This window comes from Hyla sarda, chromosome 1, assembly GCF_029499605.1.
Source record: "Hyla sarda isolate aHylSar1 chromosome 1, aHylSar1.hap1, whole genome shotgun sequence".
Lineage (NCBI taxonomy): Eukaryota > Metazoa > Chordata > Amphibia > Anura > Hylidae > Hyla > Hyla sarda.
The window spans coordinates 490,107,317-490,126,352 of record NC_079189.1 but is presented as its reverse complement, the minus strand read 5'-3'; the positions used below and the strand labels follow the sequence as shown (position 1 = coordinate 490,126,352).

At 43.8% G+C, this 19,036-nt stretch overlaps 1 protein-coding gene across 5 annotated transcripts in view; it reads left to right on the top strand.

Moving 5' to 3' along the window:
* TNFAIP8 (TNF alpha induced protein 8) overlaps positions 1-19,036 on the top strand; it is a 162,931-nt gene that overhangs the window by 94,945 nt on the left and 48,950 nt on the right. The window contains exon 1 of one of the 5 annotated variants that reach the window (XM_056537374.1): positions 390-410. The exons of the other annotated variants lie outside the window; for them this stretch is intronic. The gene's annotated coding sequence lies outside the window, so the exon portion shown is untranslated. Of the gene's footprint in view, positions 1-389; positions 411-19,036 lie in introns of those variants that run through there. 5 annotated transcript variants of the gene reach the window in all.

The following is a 19,036-nucleotide window of genomic DNA, read 5'->3' as shown; positions in this document are numbered from 1 at the left end:
TGAAGAACAATGAAGAACACTGTTGATAATGTTATGTCAGTAAATAGATAAGTCATTTTCGGCAAAGTAGCTCCAGATGTTTTTAAGCTTGTTCCACGCTGTAAATTGTATACTGTAATTCTATACCAGATTAGCGGAAGATTACAGAGATAATTGACCAAGAGCTGCTTTCCATTGTAAGTGAAGCTCAGGTTGAGCCAATATTGAAGTCTCAATGACTGCCTTGTTTGTGAATAGTACATGGTGAATGGACATGCCTGCTCTAGATATCATTTGAGATCCCTTTTCCATAACTACACCCAAGGTTTTACAGTACAAGTAGCCTGGTTTGCATACATGCCCTCAGAATATCACATAGTGTATCAGTGTCAGGCAACTTCTAATTTTCTCAGGAAAAAAATGTCTACAAGGTAAGGAAGCAAATCTGTGTAGAGTTTGTAATATTTTATATGAATACAACACGAGGATGTACAAGTGTACTGAAACAGCAGCTATTAATATAGAAGGAAGTAACAGGCACGCTGTTATACTGAAAACATTATTCTTACTATAGTGTATGTTTTTTTTGGCTGGAAATCTGGTTAAATGGTGCCATATACTCAATAAGGCTACTTATACGAGCATATTACAAACCTATACAAAAGCCAAAAGATTCAGGCTGCCAAAGATGGTCGGGAAACAAGTCCCGTTGAAGTTAATGGAAATTGTGAAAGCAGTGTAGCACTGACAGGGCTATTCTGCTTCTGTAACTCAGGATTTACAGAAACCTTGTAGCCTGTGGTGCCGTGATGTTTATCCAAATCTCATTTACATCAATAGAAGTTATGCAATATGAGTAAATGCCCATTTGAGTGTTTTGACCCCCTGAGAATTAAACCTGCAGCAGAGATTGCTCTGTGACCGCCATTAGCGCCTGCTGAAAGCAGTTGGGAACCACCGGGTACGGTACTGAGCTCACTCCATACACAATTAATGGTCTTTATAAAGGAAATATAGGTCATGGGTTAACGGGTTAAAGTTACCTGTGAGTTACAGTAATAGTGATTTTATTACAAATCACAGTTCAATAAACTATAGTAAATAATTGCTAGTTATGTAATTCTTTAAATACCCTAAAGCTTTCCTTGTTTAGGGACCATTCCTGCTTTTGGGTTACAGATACTGATGCAAAATACTATAACATAAAGCATGAAATTAGCCATAAAGTTTCTACTTCTAAACTACAGAGTGTTTGGATTGTACTTATTTGAAAAAAAAAAGTAGTTGAGGTTCCTGTAATTTACTAAATCATCTGAATGTCTGTACTTGGCAGCATATCCTTAACTGATAATCGCTTCCTCCTCTGCTCCGGATGTCGGGTTACATGTTGCTGTCACATGACCCTTCCACAGCACCGTCTTGCAACCACATTTATTTTCATGTTTATTTTTGTATTTCTGTCCATGAATCTGAATCATATACTGTGTAAATGAATGTAATATTCAATGCATCCGTACTGTCATTTATAAGACACAAATCATCTTTAACATAAGCTTCTTAAGGAATCCCAAAAAGAGGTATTGTGAGAAATCACGTGAACCATTGTTAGTATTATGTAAATGCTAGTGATGTTGTCACATTGAGCATGAAGAGACTTAAATGCATGGTTTGCAGGACAGTTGCCCTGGCCTAGAGGAGGGGTGGGAAACCTTTTTTCTGCCAAGGGCCCTTTGGATATTTATAAAACCATTCATGAGCCATACAAAATGATAAACTTAAAAATGAGCCACGTTATTTGGTGAACATTCAATTAACTAATGTGATGGCTTGAACTGCTTCTCTTTGCTGAGGTGTGTGATGTTGATAGTTTGTATGTATGATGTTGCTACTTGCAACTGCTTTTTCAGGTTTGCGTCAGTCAGTCTGGGGGAAGTATGCCCCTGGCCCATGCTCCCACATATGTAGCTTGCACGTAGGACGTGCCCCACCCCTGCCCTAGAGTATTATTCTCTGGTCTAAATTTGTAAAGGGGATAATTGTCCATAGTGGCAAAACACCTTTGATAGGAGCTTTGAACGTTCCTTGCTTAGCATCATATGTATGCCTAAGGCTAGGTTTCTCACGGCCGTTGTCCCCCGTCCCGCTATTCTCCCATCAATGCTTTACTAACGGACCATACTACTAAGGGATGCAAACTGATGCAAAGGGCTGAGGAACAGATCGCACCTGGGCTCACTTCTGAGACCCAATGCGATCAAAAGCTATTAACCAGGAGAGCAGGCATCAAGCTCCGCTCCCGTGCAATGTATATGCTGTGTGTTGTACTTTCACTTTCAAATCCTCTGCCGGGAGCCCTGAGTGGCTGGCACAGAGTGGCCATTTAGGGCTCCCATCAGGGTTTTTAAAGCCGTTCTTCCTTTTGACACACAGCGCTGCGGGGGCCATATGTAAATAGAAGCACTGCGGGGGCAAGATATATATAGCGCAGCGGGGGTGGCAAGACACACAGCACTATGTCTTACCCCCCCGGCAGCACTTCTATATACTGCCCCCCCCCCCCCCGCAGTGCTATATATATACTGGCCCCCCGCAGTGCTATACATACTGGCCCCCCACAGTGCTATATATACACTTGCCCCCCGCAGCGCTTCTGAATACATATTGTCCCCATACCGCAATGTGTCAAAATGATTCTATTCGCAGTGCATCGGGCCAGCCTGGGAAGTGGGTGGCATTGCGCTGGCCCGATGCGCTGCTGAGACAATCCTTTTGACAGAGTGCGCTGTGGGGGCCATATATATATATATATATATATATATATATATATATATATATATATATATATATATATAGAAATGCTGCGGGGGGGGGGGGCTTGAATTTCTTGAATCAGCATAATGATTATGATCTTGTGATTTAACTCCTAGATGCCCGCTACACAGATTTACTGTGTAATTTCTTCAGTTTGATTTCCCCGTAATGCTGGATCTACATGTGCATGATACGGGCACATTTTTGGTCACATTATCACCTGTATTATCCTTGTGTGAATACAGCTTAAGACTTAATAGTTGAGGAGAATCCTAATGGTTTTTTAACAGAGTGTTTCTCTACCACTCATGGTCCTGTGTTAGCTCAAAATCTAGAAACTTAACCAGACAGTCTTCCCTCTCCAAGGCTAGGGACTAGTGTTCCTTCTTTCTTCAGCATCATTGACATATTACATTCATAATGCAGACACACAGTGGGGCAGATTCTCTAATAATTGGTAGACGCTCCAAAATGTTCTCAGAGGCTCATGCTATTTTTTATATTTGGGGCTATAGACTTTTCAAACTTTTTAGCTTACTTAGTACCAATATTGTACACAATTTGGTGTATTTTAAAGCCACACCCCTGTCCTTGAAACCCCTTGTTGAGTAAGGCATAAAACATGTCTTGATCTCATAGGAAATATGAATGCAGTGTACGCACAGTGAGATGCGCCAATTAAAAACAAATAAAACTTGTACTCCACAAGCAAAGCATATATCTTTATGAAACGCTCCAAAAATAACGGTAAAGACTATTTGCTTGGTTTGGTAAGCTGATATAGCTGTAACACATATATGCTGCGGTATAAATCAGAATACCTTTTTTTTTTTTCTTTGCCGGTATCCCGAGGTATACTGGTGATGGAGACCCAAAATGTGATGTGAATGGGGCCTTTGTTATCAATCACAGCAGGACCACTCGACACTGCGCCGTCTGCTAGCTTCCTGCAGGATCTTTACTTACAAGAGACTATTGCAGGAGGAACACACAACACTGTCATTGTAACACAGCCACTTGCATATGCTGCCATACAGTAGTGGTCTATATTCATTTCTGGGTAGAAATGGAACTGGTTCCTATGCAAGACAGGATACAACTCCATGCCTTCAACATTGGGGGGAAGCACTCGGCTGCTAAGTGATCAAGGTGCAGGAAACAGGCCACTATGGGAGATTCTTTAGTAGCCACACATACCAGGTTTTGGCCATCTTCGAATATGACCACTTTTAGGGCACTTTCAATTGGGCGGGTTTACAACATTTCCAGCTGCAAGCCACAGTGTATTTTTTGCAGCAGAAAATCTGCAGCAGACCACAGTCAATGGGTAGCAAGGAAATCTGCTGCAGATCTGCCGTGTGAATGTACCCTTTTTGTGGAATGTCTGGAAGGAAACCTCCCATACAAGGTCAGCGCTAGAACCCACGGAAATGTGCCATCCCTGTACACGACAATGCACTTAATAACAGATTCTGCAAAAGGAATTGACATTTCCATTCTTTCTGCAGAGGCAGAACTTTGAATTTCCGTGCCAGATGTTTCTGCGGCAGAAATTCTGCCATGTGCACAGAGCAGCAGAATCCCATTGAAACCAATGGAACTCTTCTGCGAAATAATTTTTGTGAACGTGCTGCTTGTGAATATGGTTCCCATCCAGTGGGCCTACAGCTGTTGCAGAACTACAGCTCCCAGCATGCCTGGACAGCCAAAACCTGTCCAGGCATGCAGGAAGCTACACTAGTTGGGAACCTTCCTTAGACTGTGTGGTCTCCTGTAATGTTGAGAAACAGAGACTGATAAATATGTGTTTGTAGTCAAGGCCCTTACTCTCTTTATTGGCCTTACAACTGGTGATTCAAAGATTCCCCTTACATTGACGTGGTCTGAAATGGCAGGAGATACTCAGCCCTAAGTGCAGTTGTGCACCCACGCTGGGGTGGAGGTCCTGCACTTGTGGTCCGTTGTTATGCGCGATCCCCAGCATAATATGCATACAATGGAGGATGCCTGCAGACGGTCACAAGTACCACAATATAGGGTCACTGCTGTGGTAGATGTAGCATCGGCACCTCCTGCATCTAAAGAAGACATGTCAGCCTGTGTTATTGTTCCTAGAAACATGCTCCAGAATTGTAATATCATGGAGAATATGAGTATGTATAAACATCTACCATATTCTAAGGAATACTCTTATGTCCTTTTTAAATGGGCACTCCTGCACTCCTTATGGTAAAAAAAAAATTCTAATGTACTTTGCTTTTGAAGTTTTCTGTTTTATTTGAATTTAAAAAAGCTGCCACTAGGTGTCTCCCTACTTGTCCATAGCACATTTCCCCCCACCTATTGCACAGAGTTTGGACTCCTGCTGGCCTGGCAGAAGTCCAAAATCATGAAATGCAGTCTGGAGTGCTGAGGGGGCGGGGGGAAGGGGCTGCAGCCTTAGCCAGTCATAGCTCATTTTACACTAAACTGCTCTGGGCTGTGTGTAACAGAATGTAACACACTTGCTGGGGAATGCCCCTTCCCAGTCTGTGAATCTGACTGAGACTAAGCAGCAAATACAGAGCAATATCAAGTTAAAAAACAAAAAAAGTTATAAAAATAAAGGCAGGGGGTGGTTTATCATGGTGGGGGCAGGGGACTGGGAGGATTATAAAATGTAACAAGATCATAACTAGTACTCTTTAAGTAGCAGAACGGCTCCATAGTGCCTTCAGGAAGAAAGAAGAGAAGATTCTCATTGGTGAACATTAGCAGTTTGTTGACTATTTTCAGTATTGCCAGATTCCGTTTGGTTCTTTACTGTCTCCTGTTTTTATACTGCTACATTTGGCATTTAAAATTTTCCTTGGATTATCCACTTTTCTGTATTTTTTTTTCTCATTGTTTGCTTTATCAATTCCCTAAATCACCTGAATTCTTCTTCCATGACTCACTTTGTACAGATATGTAGCCTGTGCTGGAAGTCTTGGTGAATCGTCTTTAACTAGTTGGTGTAACTCTTTCCACTTTATAACTTGTATCAAAAATATATCATTTTGTTGTGATCTTTATGCAAATATAAAAGTTGCATCATTATAAAATATATTTTAGTTTACCTAAGCTATTCATACTCTACGGTCACATCTTCCCTATTTATTATAAACCTTTGTCATTGTACTGTGAAACTGTCATACACTTCTTTAGTATTTGAATTGAAAGAACAGCAAACAGCAATTACATTAATGTGAAGTATCTTGACAATAATAAAAAAAAAAAAAAAAATCTGATGTTTTTGTTAATGAAAGCTCCAGATGCCCATAGGTTTTCCCTGCAGGAGAAATATAAAATTACATTCCAGGAATTCAACTCGGACAGGTCAGATCTGTGATGGACATTGTGGGGGCCAATATTGTCTAATGCTTAAAGCATACCTTTCATATCCCACAAAAAAAAAGTTTATATGTTACTCAGGAACTAATCCTGATCATGTACATATAACTTTTATGCGTCTAGCTTCTGCATTTCTTTTAACTCCTTAACGACGCAGGACGTATATTTACGTCCTGCGCCGGCTCCCGCGATATAACGCAGGGTCACGTGGTGACCCCACATCATGTTGGGTCGGTCTTGGCAGCTATCAACAGCCGGGACCCGCGGCTAATACTGGACATCACAGATTGCGGTGATGCCCAGTATTAACCCTTCAGACGCGGCGATCAAAGTTGATTGCCGCATCTAAAGGGGAAGCAAAACCTTACCGGCAGCTCAGTCGGACTGATCGGGACCACCGAGGTGAAACTGCAGTGTCCCGATCAGCTAGGATGCGCGAGGAGGGTCCCTTACCTGCCTCCCCGGAGTCCAATCGACGATTGTTTGCTCCAAGCCTGAGATCCAGGATCCAGGATTGAGCAGTCGACCGCCGATAACACGGATCAATGCAATGCTATGGCGTAGCATTGATCAGTGTGGGCAATCAATGTTCATGTTATAGTCCCCTATGGGGGGCTATAACATTGCAAAAAAAAAAAGGGGGGTAAAAAAATAGTTAATGTGAGTTAATCCCTTCCCTAATAAGTTTGAATCACCCCCCTTTTCCATTTAAAAAAACAAACAAGAACGATGTAAATAAATATAAACATATGTGGTATCGCTGCGTTCGTTAATGTCTGAACTGTAAAAATATATTGTTAATTAAACCGCACGGTCAATGGGGTACACGTAAAAAAAAAAATCCTAAATTGTGTGATTTTTGGTCACTTTTTATACCTTAAAAAATGAATAAAAAGTGATCAAAAAGTCTGATCAAAACAAAAATGATGCAGATAAAAACTTTGGATCACGGCGGCACAAAAAAATTAGTCCTGCATCCCTATATGCGGAAAAATAAAAAAAGTTCTAGGCAGTCAGAAGAGTTCATTTTTAAACGTATAAATTTTCGTTCATGAAGTTATGATTTTTTTTTTCCAGAAGTAAGACCAAATCAAACCTATATACGTAGGGTATCATTTTAAGTGTATGGACCTATAGAATAAATAGAAGGTGTAATTTTTGCCTAAAACTGCACTGCGCAGAAATGGAAGACCTGAAAATTTACAAAATGTCTTTTTTTTTTTTTTTTCAATTTTATCTCACAATGATTTTTTTTTTCTTTTGTTTCGCCGTAGGTTTTTGGGTAAAATGACTGATGTCATTACAAAGTAGATGCGTAGGTGCAAAATTGAAAGGATTACGATTTTTAAAAGGTGAGGAGGAAAAAACAAAATTGTTAAAACGGAAAAACCCTTAGTCCTTGAGGGGTTAAAATAAGATTATATCAGTTGCACTGGATTTTCATCTTCTCAATGGCAGGGGGCGTGTCCCTCTCTTGCCCTCACTATACATGACTCAGCTTCCTCCCTCACTGTGTGTCACTGAATCCCAGTGAACCTGGCAGTCAGCCAATCACTGTACTCTGCTCTGTAACCGTTTCCTCTCTGGACAGTCACACAATCATTGCAGGCTGCTCTGTAACCCTTACCTCTCTGGTTTTATGCTGCACATTTTACACAAAGAGAGAGAAGGATTACTGGAGTTTGCCTGCTGTCTGCCTTATACATTATGTAGTAAAGCTGAATGAAAAGCATTATGGCTGCCAGCATGTACGTCATCCAGCTTTCTCAGGCTTACTACTGGGGTGACACCATAACAAACCCCATCCCCATGTCATCTTACTACTGTGGTACATGTTGCTGTATAAGGTAGAGCATGCTGTGTCCCACTTGCTTGTGCTGCTTCTGCTCTATGCTGGGGAAGGAGCTGTTCACTGAAGCATTCTCCTTCTCTCTCCCTCTGAGCTGCTGAGAGCTAGGAAGGTATGTGTGGGTGTGGCCTCCTCTCAGCCAATCACAGCAGCTCACACACTGCCCTGCTCTCCCCTGCCCTCTGTGTGTTCGGTGATCTTCACACAGGAAGTGCACAACCCCCCCCCCCCCCCCCCCCCACACTTACTGTATTCCGCCGACGTAGCAGTTGCCCAGTTGCTACAGTCGATTAGACCATGGTGACAGGCATGGGAATTTTGAGGACCCCCTAGTGGCCACTTTTATAGGAGCATTTTTCTAAGTGAAACTGTGGGAAAAAAAGTTATGAAATACTTATATTATGTCTCTATTGTTTTTAAAAATATATGTTTGGAGACAGTGCCCGTTTAATGCAAACTACTCTAGAATTGGGCTAGCTGATGCTGTTTGAGAAATTGGGTACATCTTTAGAATACCTAGGATTCGTTTTGCTCAACGATTATTTGGTTTACTTTATGCCAAAATTTGGGTGCATTTTAAGCCGTGACCCCTTTTTGACAAAGCCACTCCCCTTTTCCAATCAGCAGTGCCTCTTTGTGGAGTGAGACCCGTTTTGACTATTCACTTTCGTGCATTGTGAAATGTGTTTTGTAATTGCTGTCCACAACTGTTACGCCGAGCGCTCCGGGTCCCTGCTCCTCCCCGGAGCGCTCGCAGCGTCTCTCTCTCTGCATCGCCCCGGTCAGACCTGCTGACCGGGAGCACTGCACTGACATTGCCGGCGGGGATGCGATTCGCATAGCGGGACGCGCCCGCTCGCGAATCGCATCCCATGTCACTTACCCGTCCCGGTCCCTGGCTGTCATGTTCTGGCGCGCGGCTCCGCTCTCTTGGGCGCGCGCACGCCAGCTCTCTAAGATTTAAAGGGCCAGTGCACCAATGATTGGTGCCTGGCCCAATCTGCCTAATTAGCTTCCACCTGCTCCCTGTCTATATTACCTCACTTCCCCTGCACTTCCTTGCCGGATCTTGTTGCCTTGTGCCAGTGAAAGAGTTTAGTGTTGTCCAAAGCCTGTGTTCCAGATCTTCTGCTATCCACATTGACTACGAACCTTGCCGCCTGCCCCGACCTTCTGCTACGTCTGACCTTGCCTCTGTCTAGTCCTTCTGTCCCACGCCTTCTCAGCAGTCAGCGAGGTTGAGCCGTTGCCGGTGGATACAACCTGGTTGCTACCGCCGCAGCAAGACCATCCCGCTTTGCGGCGGGCTCTGGTGAAAACCAGTAGCAACTTAGAACCGGTCCACCGACACGGTCCACGCCAATCCATCACTGACACAGAGGATCCACATCCAGCCTGCCGAATCGTAACAACAACACTGTTCTGGTGCAGCAAGAGCCAAAATTCTGGAACAGCGACCATAGTAAATGTGGGTCAAAAGTGGCATTCCGCTCTGGCCAATGTAGAGGGGTCCCGAACAGGAGTCCATCACCAATATATATTTTGAAAAAATCCCTCTTTTCATTAGCTCAGTGTTAAAAATCCTCTCGGGGGAAGGAAGCATGTCCCTCCCTTGTGGTTGTGGGAGGTGATTTGTGTGTCTTTTCTTGTAGGGGATAAGATGTCTGATTTCGGGGTCCGGCCACGGTATCTGGCCCATCAATGGGACCGCTGCACCAATAAATCTACTTTTTTATTTATTTTTTTTACATTTTTAGCATGGGGCCCATATTATGCTATTGGAGGTGTACTTCTAGAACTTTAGTTCCCAACCTAGCGACCATCTAGCACATACAGAGCAGATCCCGGTAAGGCAGTGACTGAGAAGCAGAGATCTCCAAATACAACACATAGTATCTGCTGCATGCTGAAGGTAAGAACATGACCAGTACATGTGGGGGAAAGTTCAGCAGGATAGAAGACTGTGGCTAAAGGACCAGCGAGGGTGCCAGAGCGGAGCAGCTGGGAGGGGGCCAGTGAGAGATCATCCTGTATTATACTCCCAGGGCTGCAATAACTACTCTGCTGTTGTGGAGTCACTGGGGGAGATTTATCATTATTTGTGTGCACTCCTTTGATAAATCTTGTGCAAATATAGAAACGCCCCCCCCCCCCCCTCACTCTACCGTGCACTTCTTCTCTACCTCACCTTACGCCGGCTCCTATGTACAGCTCTTATAATTCATAGTCCCCGCCGGGAGAGGGGAGCTCTGATTGGTGAATAGCTATTTACCAATCAGAGCTCACCTCTCCCAGCGGCGGCGATTATGAACTATGACAGTGTATACAGGAGCGGCGTGCAGCGCAGTGTAGCCGCATGTACCGCCGGCTTGTATAATTAATAAATGCGCGTCTCTGCAGAATGACCCGGTTGGATTTGCACCTCAGCCCCTGGGCTACAACTCCCATCATGGGCAGAGTCTGTCCATGATGGGAGTAGCAGTCCTTACTATGCCAAAATAGACACTTTGGTACGTGTCCTCCGAGGTGGTGTATATTTGCTCAAGAAAATGGCGTTTGCGCATTTTTTTTGCACAAAAAAACCCCGCAGTTAGTAAATTTGATTCTACAGTAGAAAATGCTCTATGGTAAACTTAACCGTAGACAAGGCGATGAAGAAAATGTGTGCAAAAAAGATGCAAAAAAACACTTGCGCATATTTTTGCACAAAAAATACACACAACAGCTCTATATACAATGATAAATCCCCCCCCACTGTGTATATACATTACAATCTAATCCTCTATCAAAGATATGTAATGTATGTGCACAGTGGGGCAGATTTATCAAAACCTGTGTAGAGAGAGTGTGGTTCAGTTGCCCATAGCAACCAATCAGATTGCTTCTTTCATTTTTAAAGAGGCCTGTGAAAAATGAAAGAATAAATCTGATTGGTTGCTAGGGGCAACTGCTCCATTCTTTCCCTGGACAGTGCAACTTCAGAGCTGTACTAACTATTCTGCTGTAGGAGTCACTGTGTACATACATTACTTATGGTTTCCTGATCCTGAGTTATATCCTGCATTATTCTCCAGAGCTGTACTTACTAGTCTGGTCTCTGTGTACATACATTACTTATACTGGTGCAAACATCTGGAATAGCAAAAAAAGAAAGAGGCACTCGTCATTTCTCTTTTCTTCACTTTTTATTGTAGTACATCATGCAAAGTCTTGCAGCTCCAAGCATGGACTCCAGTGTGCTCGACTTGATTGGTGACAGAGCACGCAATAAGTGTCGCCAGTCAAGTCGAGCACACTGGCGTCCATGCTTGGAGCTGCAAGGCTTTGAAGGTATGTACGGTCTCCATGATGTACTGCAATAAAAAGTGAAGAAAAGAGACATTGGTTAGTGCCACTTTCATTTTCTGCTATTCCAGATGTTTGAATTGGACTGATAAAACTTTTTTTTTTTTTATAAAATATTTTTATATTCATACATTAGTATTATACACTCACAATAAGTATATTCATTACAACACAATACACCTTTTATTCCATCTTTTCTCCCCAAAAAATAATAAAAATTCTCCAATCTTCTACTTCAATACCATATTGATTACTTTGTATAATCTCTTTTTAACATTTCTAGCCATTCCCTCTTAATAGGAGGATGCAAATCAATCCATTTTTTATATGTACACACAGAAGAAAAGTAGCGGAGCGCTCACCATGTTTGTAGACAGGCAGTTCAACCGGACGCGTTCATCCGAACAGATCAAGCAGGGAGGCGGCAGATGGATCCGGGGGGAGCTCAGATGTCGGGCCACGGACCATATCTCGCCCCTAGGCACTTCGCCAGGCCTGACGAAGCACCTAGGGGCATGATACGGTCCGTGGCCCGACGTCTGAGCTCCCCCCGGATCCATCTGCAGCCTCCCTGCTAGATCTGTTCGGATGCCTCTGATGGACGCGTCCGGTTGAACTGCCTGTCTACGAACATGGTGAGCGCTCCGCTACCTTTAGTCTGTGTTTACATATACTGTTGGTCCTAGCGTGTAGCACCGCCCTAATAGAATCACCTGTCTCATGTATGCTGGAAAGGACCCTATTGCTGGTTCACTATTTATGCTGTTTGCTAATGGTAACGGCAGTGCAGGCTCATACTATTGTTTCTCTTTGTGATTGCAATCCATTTTTTTACCATCATAAATCTAGCACAGAATAGCATTCTATGTAATATGTAATTGTTTCCTTTTTTCTCTGCTTAATTCTATCTCCAGTTTATCCCCCAGTATTCCTACTGAGCGAGAGGGGGCAATTGTCATCTCCAATTGTTTTCCTATATACTATATTAAATTGGACTATTTTATGGTTATTACTAGCTGAGTACCCGTTGTTGGGGAGGAAAATAAACAAAGGAGGAAGCTTTTGACTTCATATCCTGTCCCAGGGATGTGGATTTCCTATCGCCCGATGCCCGGGACTAGCAGTTTTGGGCGCCGGGCAGGTGAATTTGTCCGGCCCTTAGCCCGGCTTCGGGCAAGCAGGGCCGGACCTGACAAGTGCGGCGGCGATCTGCAGTCTGTATGGAGCGGGCTCCCGACTCCTGCCCGCTCCATACTCTGCAGCCTGTGTCCTCCGAAGCAGAGCAGGGGAGATGAGAAGCTGTGTACACTATTTGTCTTCTCTCCCCTGCTCTGCAGACGTGCGGAGGGAAATGAGGGGGCTTGGCTTCTTGCTCCCCGTGCAGACCTGCGTCCTATGCCTTCACTCCCCCCAGCTGTAGCTTCAGAGAGCTGAGGGGAGGAGGCACGTCTGCACGGGGAGATGCATGCGGTGCTCTGCAGTATGTATGGAGTGGGCTCGGGATTCCTGCCTGCTCCATACTCTGCAGCCCCCGGCTGTTCTCAGTAGCCGGGGGCCGCCGCTAATAGCCTGCATGCGGCGATCGCCGCCGCTGGCTATCAACCCTTTAGATCGCCGCTGTCAAAGCTGACTGCGGCGTCTAAAGGGACATGTGAATGCTCCCTGGGGGGCTAGTGGGGTGGATCGCCCCCCCCCCCCCACAGCGCGATCACAGGGGGATCCACTATAGAGGTAGCCGGAGGGCTTACCTCTGTTCCCTGCTGTCCCGCTCTGTCATTGATAGATCCTGGCTGGACTAGGCTCTATCAATGGATCACAGAGCACACAGATTAATAGAGTTCAATAGAACTCTATTCAACTGTATGAGGAATCTAATGATTCCACCTATAAGTCTAATAAAGTGTAAAAAAAAAAAAAAAAAAAAAAAAAATTTAAAAAAAGTTTTAATAAAAGTTTGAAAGACACACATTAACCTAGTGGTCTTCAAACTGTGCCCCTCCAGATGTTACAAAACTACAATTCCCAGCATGCCAGGACAGCTGTTGGCTGTCCGGGCATGCTGGGAGTTGTAGTTTTGCAACATCTGGAGGGCCACAGTTTGAAGACCGCTGCATTAACCCCTTCCATGTTAAAAGTTCAAATCACCCCCTTTTCCTATATAAAAACATGCAAACATAATAAAAATAAACATATTTGGTATCGCTTCGTGCGTAATTGTACAACCTATTAAAATATAACATTATGTATCCCGTACGGTAAATGTAAAAAAAAAAACCACAGATTTGCAATTTTTATAATATCCCAGAAAAAAAAGTTAAACAGCGATTAAAAAGTCAGATTAATACCAAAATGGTACCGATACAAAAAACAGATTATGGCGCAAAAAATGAGCCCTCATACAGCCTGGTATGCGGAAAAAAAATAAAGCTACAGGGGTTAAAAAATGGCAATTAAAAAACCACCACATCTGCTAAATTATCTTTTACTATTTCAATTTCACTTCCCTTAATATATATATATATATATATATATATATATATATATATATATATTTATATATATATTTATTTTTTATTTTTTTTTGGTTCAGAGAATATGTTATCGAAAAATTAAAAGGTATCCTTATTGTAGGTAGTTATGGCTATTATAGGGCGAGGGGGAAAAAATTAGAGCGTAAAAGGGAAAATTGGCCCGGACAAGTGGATCGTCATGAGGGACAAGTAGATTTTGCTCCATTTTAGTCCCGTGGACAAGTAGTTTTTTATTAAATTTCCACACCCCTGTGTCCTCATATATTGTTGTCATATCCCGTCCTCCTTTCCCGTCCTCCTTTCCCGTCCTCCTTTCCCGTCCTCCTTTCCCGTCCTCCTTTCCCGTCCTCCTTTCCCGTCCTCATATCCCGTCCTCATATCCCGTCCTCATATCCCGTCCTCATATCCCGTCCTCATATCCCGTCCTCATATCCCGTCCTCATATCCCGTCCTCCTTTCCCGACCTCCTTTCCCGACCTCCTTTCCCGACCTCCTTTCCCGACCTCCTTTCCCGACCCGTAATATGTGTACCAGGTATTATTGAAATATCTCAAGCCGTACGGAAGTTATGTGGGAACATACATTTCCCATTGATTTGCATGGGACTTTAAACAAAAACCCCGACCCTCGCAAATGGGGGTAGTTAAGGGTTAAATTAACTATCCTATATTTTAAGTGGGCATATAAGTAATGTGACCAAGTATTATCGAAATATCTCAAGCCGTTTGGAAGTTATGCAGTAACATATATTTCCCATTGACTTGTATGGGACTTTAAACATAAACCCCGCCCCTGGCAAATGGGGGTGAGTAAGGGTTAAATTACCTATCCTATGTTTGTTGTTGACATATAAGTAACATGTGTGCCAAGTTTCATGTTAATATCTTTAGCCGTTTGGACGTGATGCTGGAACATACACACATACATTCACACACACACACGTTGAGTTTTATATATATTGTGGCAGTGTGGCAAGGAAAGGGTGTATTTCCTTGGCTCACCCTGCAGAAGCTCTCACCTGCTTCTTAAGTAATGAGGCAGGAGGGAAGGGAGGTGTATATGAGATGAAGACTCAGTGTAATGGGGGCTCTTCCTAGGAGACAGCATGTGGGCTGTAGGGAAGAGACAGAGCCTGCTGAGGAGTACACAGCCCGAGCTATGAGAGGCTCAAAGAGACTGCCATGAATTGTGAGTAGAAGGTTGCAGGGGACATATGTTTAACCGGCTGAGGGAAGCTCAGCGGTTGTTAGTCAGGACAAGCTGGTCTGTTTAGTCAGTGACCAGACGGTCTAGGATTTTGTTTTGTTCCTGCTTTTTGTTTATTTCTTACCCTGCAACCTGTCTAATAAAACTGGCAAGGTGCCAGATTTGCATTATAAGCGTTTGTTTGCTGGTTTATTGAGAAGAAACGCATCCTGTGGCGTGGTCAAGGACGATCCCAGAGCTAATCCCCAAGACGGATCGTCACAATATATATATATATATATATATATATATAGATAGATAGATAGATAGATAGATTCCGCAGGATCTGGTTAATCTTTTTATATATACCCTCTTACTGATTCTCTTCTATTATTCCCAAATCCTCCCTCCATGCCCGAGTGCTACCGTGTTTCAAATTTGGTTTCAGTGCATTAATCAATGTTGAATACACACTAGACATTATTTTCCTATTTACTCTACTTTCTATTATTTTCCTAATAAATTCCGGTGTATCATTAATCACAAGTCCCTTCCACACTTTATTCCTAACTGTGCCTTGCATCCTTATATATTCAAACCAAGTTCCCATCCCAATTTCCCTTTTATCTTTTATTTTCCCCCATTCTATAAATTTACCTTTCTTCCAAACATCTTTTACCACATTAAACCCTAACTCCTGAAGTGTTTTCATCTCTACCTTCCTCAAAACATTTGTAAAATGTGTTTTCCCAGTCGTGCTATATCTAACAAATAACAGATAAATGTTGTCATAATCCCCATTTGAATTTTTAACCCCTTAAGGACCAAGGGCGTACAGGTACGCCTTTGCTCCTTGGTACTCAAGAACCAAGGGCGTACCTGTACGCCTGTGGGAATTTCTGTCCCCGCCGAGCGGGGACCGGGCCGGGGTGACTGCTGATATGTATCAGTAGGCACCCCGCGCGAGTGCCCGGGGGGGGGGGGGGGGGGGGGGGGGTCATTAGCCCCCCCCCATATGTCGGCGATCGCCGCAAATCGCAAGTGAATTCACATAGTCTATAGTGACCCGGAAAATAAAGGGGATCGTGGATGTCCTAGACACCCACGATCCCCTTGAAGCAATAGAAGTGAGGTGGCAGAGGTGCCCCCCCTCCTATCTCTGCTATTGATGGTCTAGACGCAACCACCAATAGCAGATCGGGGGGGAGGGGTTTACTTTCGGTTTCCCTGTTCTGCCCACCCACAATAGGCGGGGCAGGAACGGGGAAACCGACAGGGACCGGCGGCGAAGATCCACTTACCCATCAGTGACGGCAGCGGGAGACGATCAGCGGCGGCAGCGGGCGACGATCGGCGGAAGAAGAGGACGGCGACGCAGCTCCCTGGATCCGACGGAAGCCGGTGAGTTACTTAGCAACATCTGGAGGGCTACAGTCTGAGACCACTATAGTGGTCTCTAAACTGTAACCCTCCAGATGTTGCAAAACTACAACTCCCAGCATGGCCAGAGAGCTGTTTAGGCATGCTGGGAGTTGCAGTTTTGCAACAGCTGGAGGTCTACAGTTTGAGACCACTGCACAGTGATCTCTATACTGTGCACCTCCAGATCTTGCAAAACTACAACTGATAGCATGCCCACACAGCAGTTTGCTGTCTGGGCATGCTGGGAGTTGTAGTTTTGCAACATCTGGAGGTCCACAGTTTGGAGACCACTGTGCAGTGGTCTCTAAACTATAGCTCTCCAGATGTTGCAAAACTGCAACTCCCAGCATGCCTAAACAGCAAACAGCTGTCTCTGCATGCTGGGAGTTGTAGTTGTGTACCTCCAGCTGTTGCATAACTACATCTCCCAGCATGCCTTTCGGCGATCAGCTGTTGCAAAACTTCAACTCCCAACATGTACTGATCGCCGAAAGGCATGCTGGGAGATGTAGCTTTGCAACAGCTGGAGGCACACTGGATGGAAAATACTGAGTTAGGTAATAGAACCTAACTGAATGTTTTCCAACCAGTGTGCCTCCAGCTGTTGCAAAAGTTCAACTCCCAGCATGCACGGTCTGTCAGTACATGCTGGGAGTTGTAGTTTTGAAACAGCTGGAGGTTTGCCCCCCATGTGAACGTACAGGGTACATTCACACTGGCGGGTTTACAGTAAGTTTACTACTTCAAGTATGAGCTGCGGCAAATTTTTCGCCGCAGCGCAAACTCCTAGCGGTAAATTCACTGTAAACCTCTGCCAGTGTGAATGTACCCTACAAACACTACACTACACTACACTACACTAGCACATAATAAAGGGTAAAACACTACATTTACACCCCCTTACACTGTCCCCCCAATAAAAATAAAAAAATGTATTGTATGGCAGTGTTTCCAAAACGGAGCCTCCAGCTGTTGCAAAACAACAACTCACAGTATTTCCGGACAGCCACTGACTTGTCCAGGCATGATGGGAGTTTAGCAACAGCTGGAGGCACCCTGTTTGGGAATCACTGGCGTAGAATACCCCTATGTCCACCCCTGTGCAATCCCTAATTTAGTCCTCAAATGCGCATGGCGCTTTCTCACTTCGGAGCCCTGTCGTATTTCAAGGAAACAGTTTAGGGCCACATATGGGGTATCTCCGTACTCGGGTGAAATTGCAATACTAATTTTGGGGGCTTTTTTTTTTCCTTTTACCCCTTATGAAAAAGAAAAGTTGGGGTCTACACCAGCCTGTTAGTGTAAAAAAAAAAAAAAAAAAAAATTTTTACACTAACATGCTGGTGTTGTCCTTTACTTTTTATTTTCACGAGAGGTAAAAGTAAAAAAAAGACCCCAAAAATTTGTAACACAATTTCTCCTGAGTACGGAAATACCCCATATGTGGACGTAAAATGCTCTGCGGGCACACAACAAGGCTCAGGAGTGAGAGCACACCATGTACATTTGAGGCCTAAATTGGTGATTTGCACAGTGGTGGCTGATTTTACAGCGGTTCTGACATAAACCCAAAAAAATAAATACCCATATGTGACCACATTTTGGAAAAGACACCCCTCACGGAACGTAACAAGGGGTATAGTGAGCCTGAACACCCCACAGGTGTTTGACAAATTTTCATTAAAGTTGGATGGGAAAATGAAAAAAAAAAGTTTCACTAAAATGCTGGTGTCACCCTAAATTTTTCATTTTCACAAGGTAAAATAAAAAAAGCCCCCCAAAATGTGTAACCCCATTTCTTCTGAGTAAGAGCATACCCCATATGTGGATGTAAAGTGCTCTATGGGTGCACTACAATGCTCAGAAGAGAAGGAGCGCCATGTGACCCCATTTTGGAAACTACACCCCTCATGTAATGTAATAAGGGGTACAGTGAGCATTTACGCCCCACAGGTGTCTGACAGATTTTTGGAACAGTGATCCGTGAAAATGAAAAATTTAATTTTCCATTTGCACAGCCCACTGTTCCAAAGATCTGTCAAATGCCAGTGGGGTGTAAATGCTCACTGCACCACTTATTAAATTCTGTGAGGGGTGTAGTTTCCAAAATAGGGTCACATGTGGGGGGTCCACTGTTCTGGCACCACGGGGGGCTTTGTAAATGCACATGGCCCCTGACTACCATTCCAAACGAATTCTCTTTCCAAAAGCTCAATGGTGCTCCTCCTCTTCTGAGCATTGTAGTTCGCCCGTAGTGCACTTCAGGTCCACTTATGGGGTACCTCCATACTCAGAAGAGATGGGGTTACAAATTTTGGGGGGTATTTTCTATTAACCCTTGCAAAAATGTGAAATTTTGGGGGAAACACATTTTAGTGAAAAAAAATATATTTTTTTTTACATATGCAAAAGTCGTGAAACACCTGTAGGGTATTAAGGCTCACTTTATTCCTTGTTATGTTCCCCAAGGGGTCTAGTTTCCAAAATGGTATGCCATGTGTTTTTTTTTTTTGCTGTTCTGGCACCATAGGGGCTTGCTAAA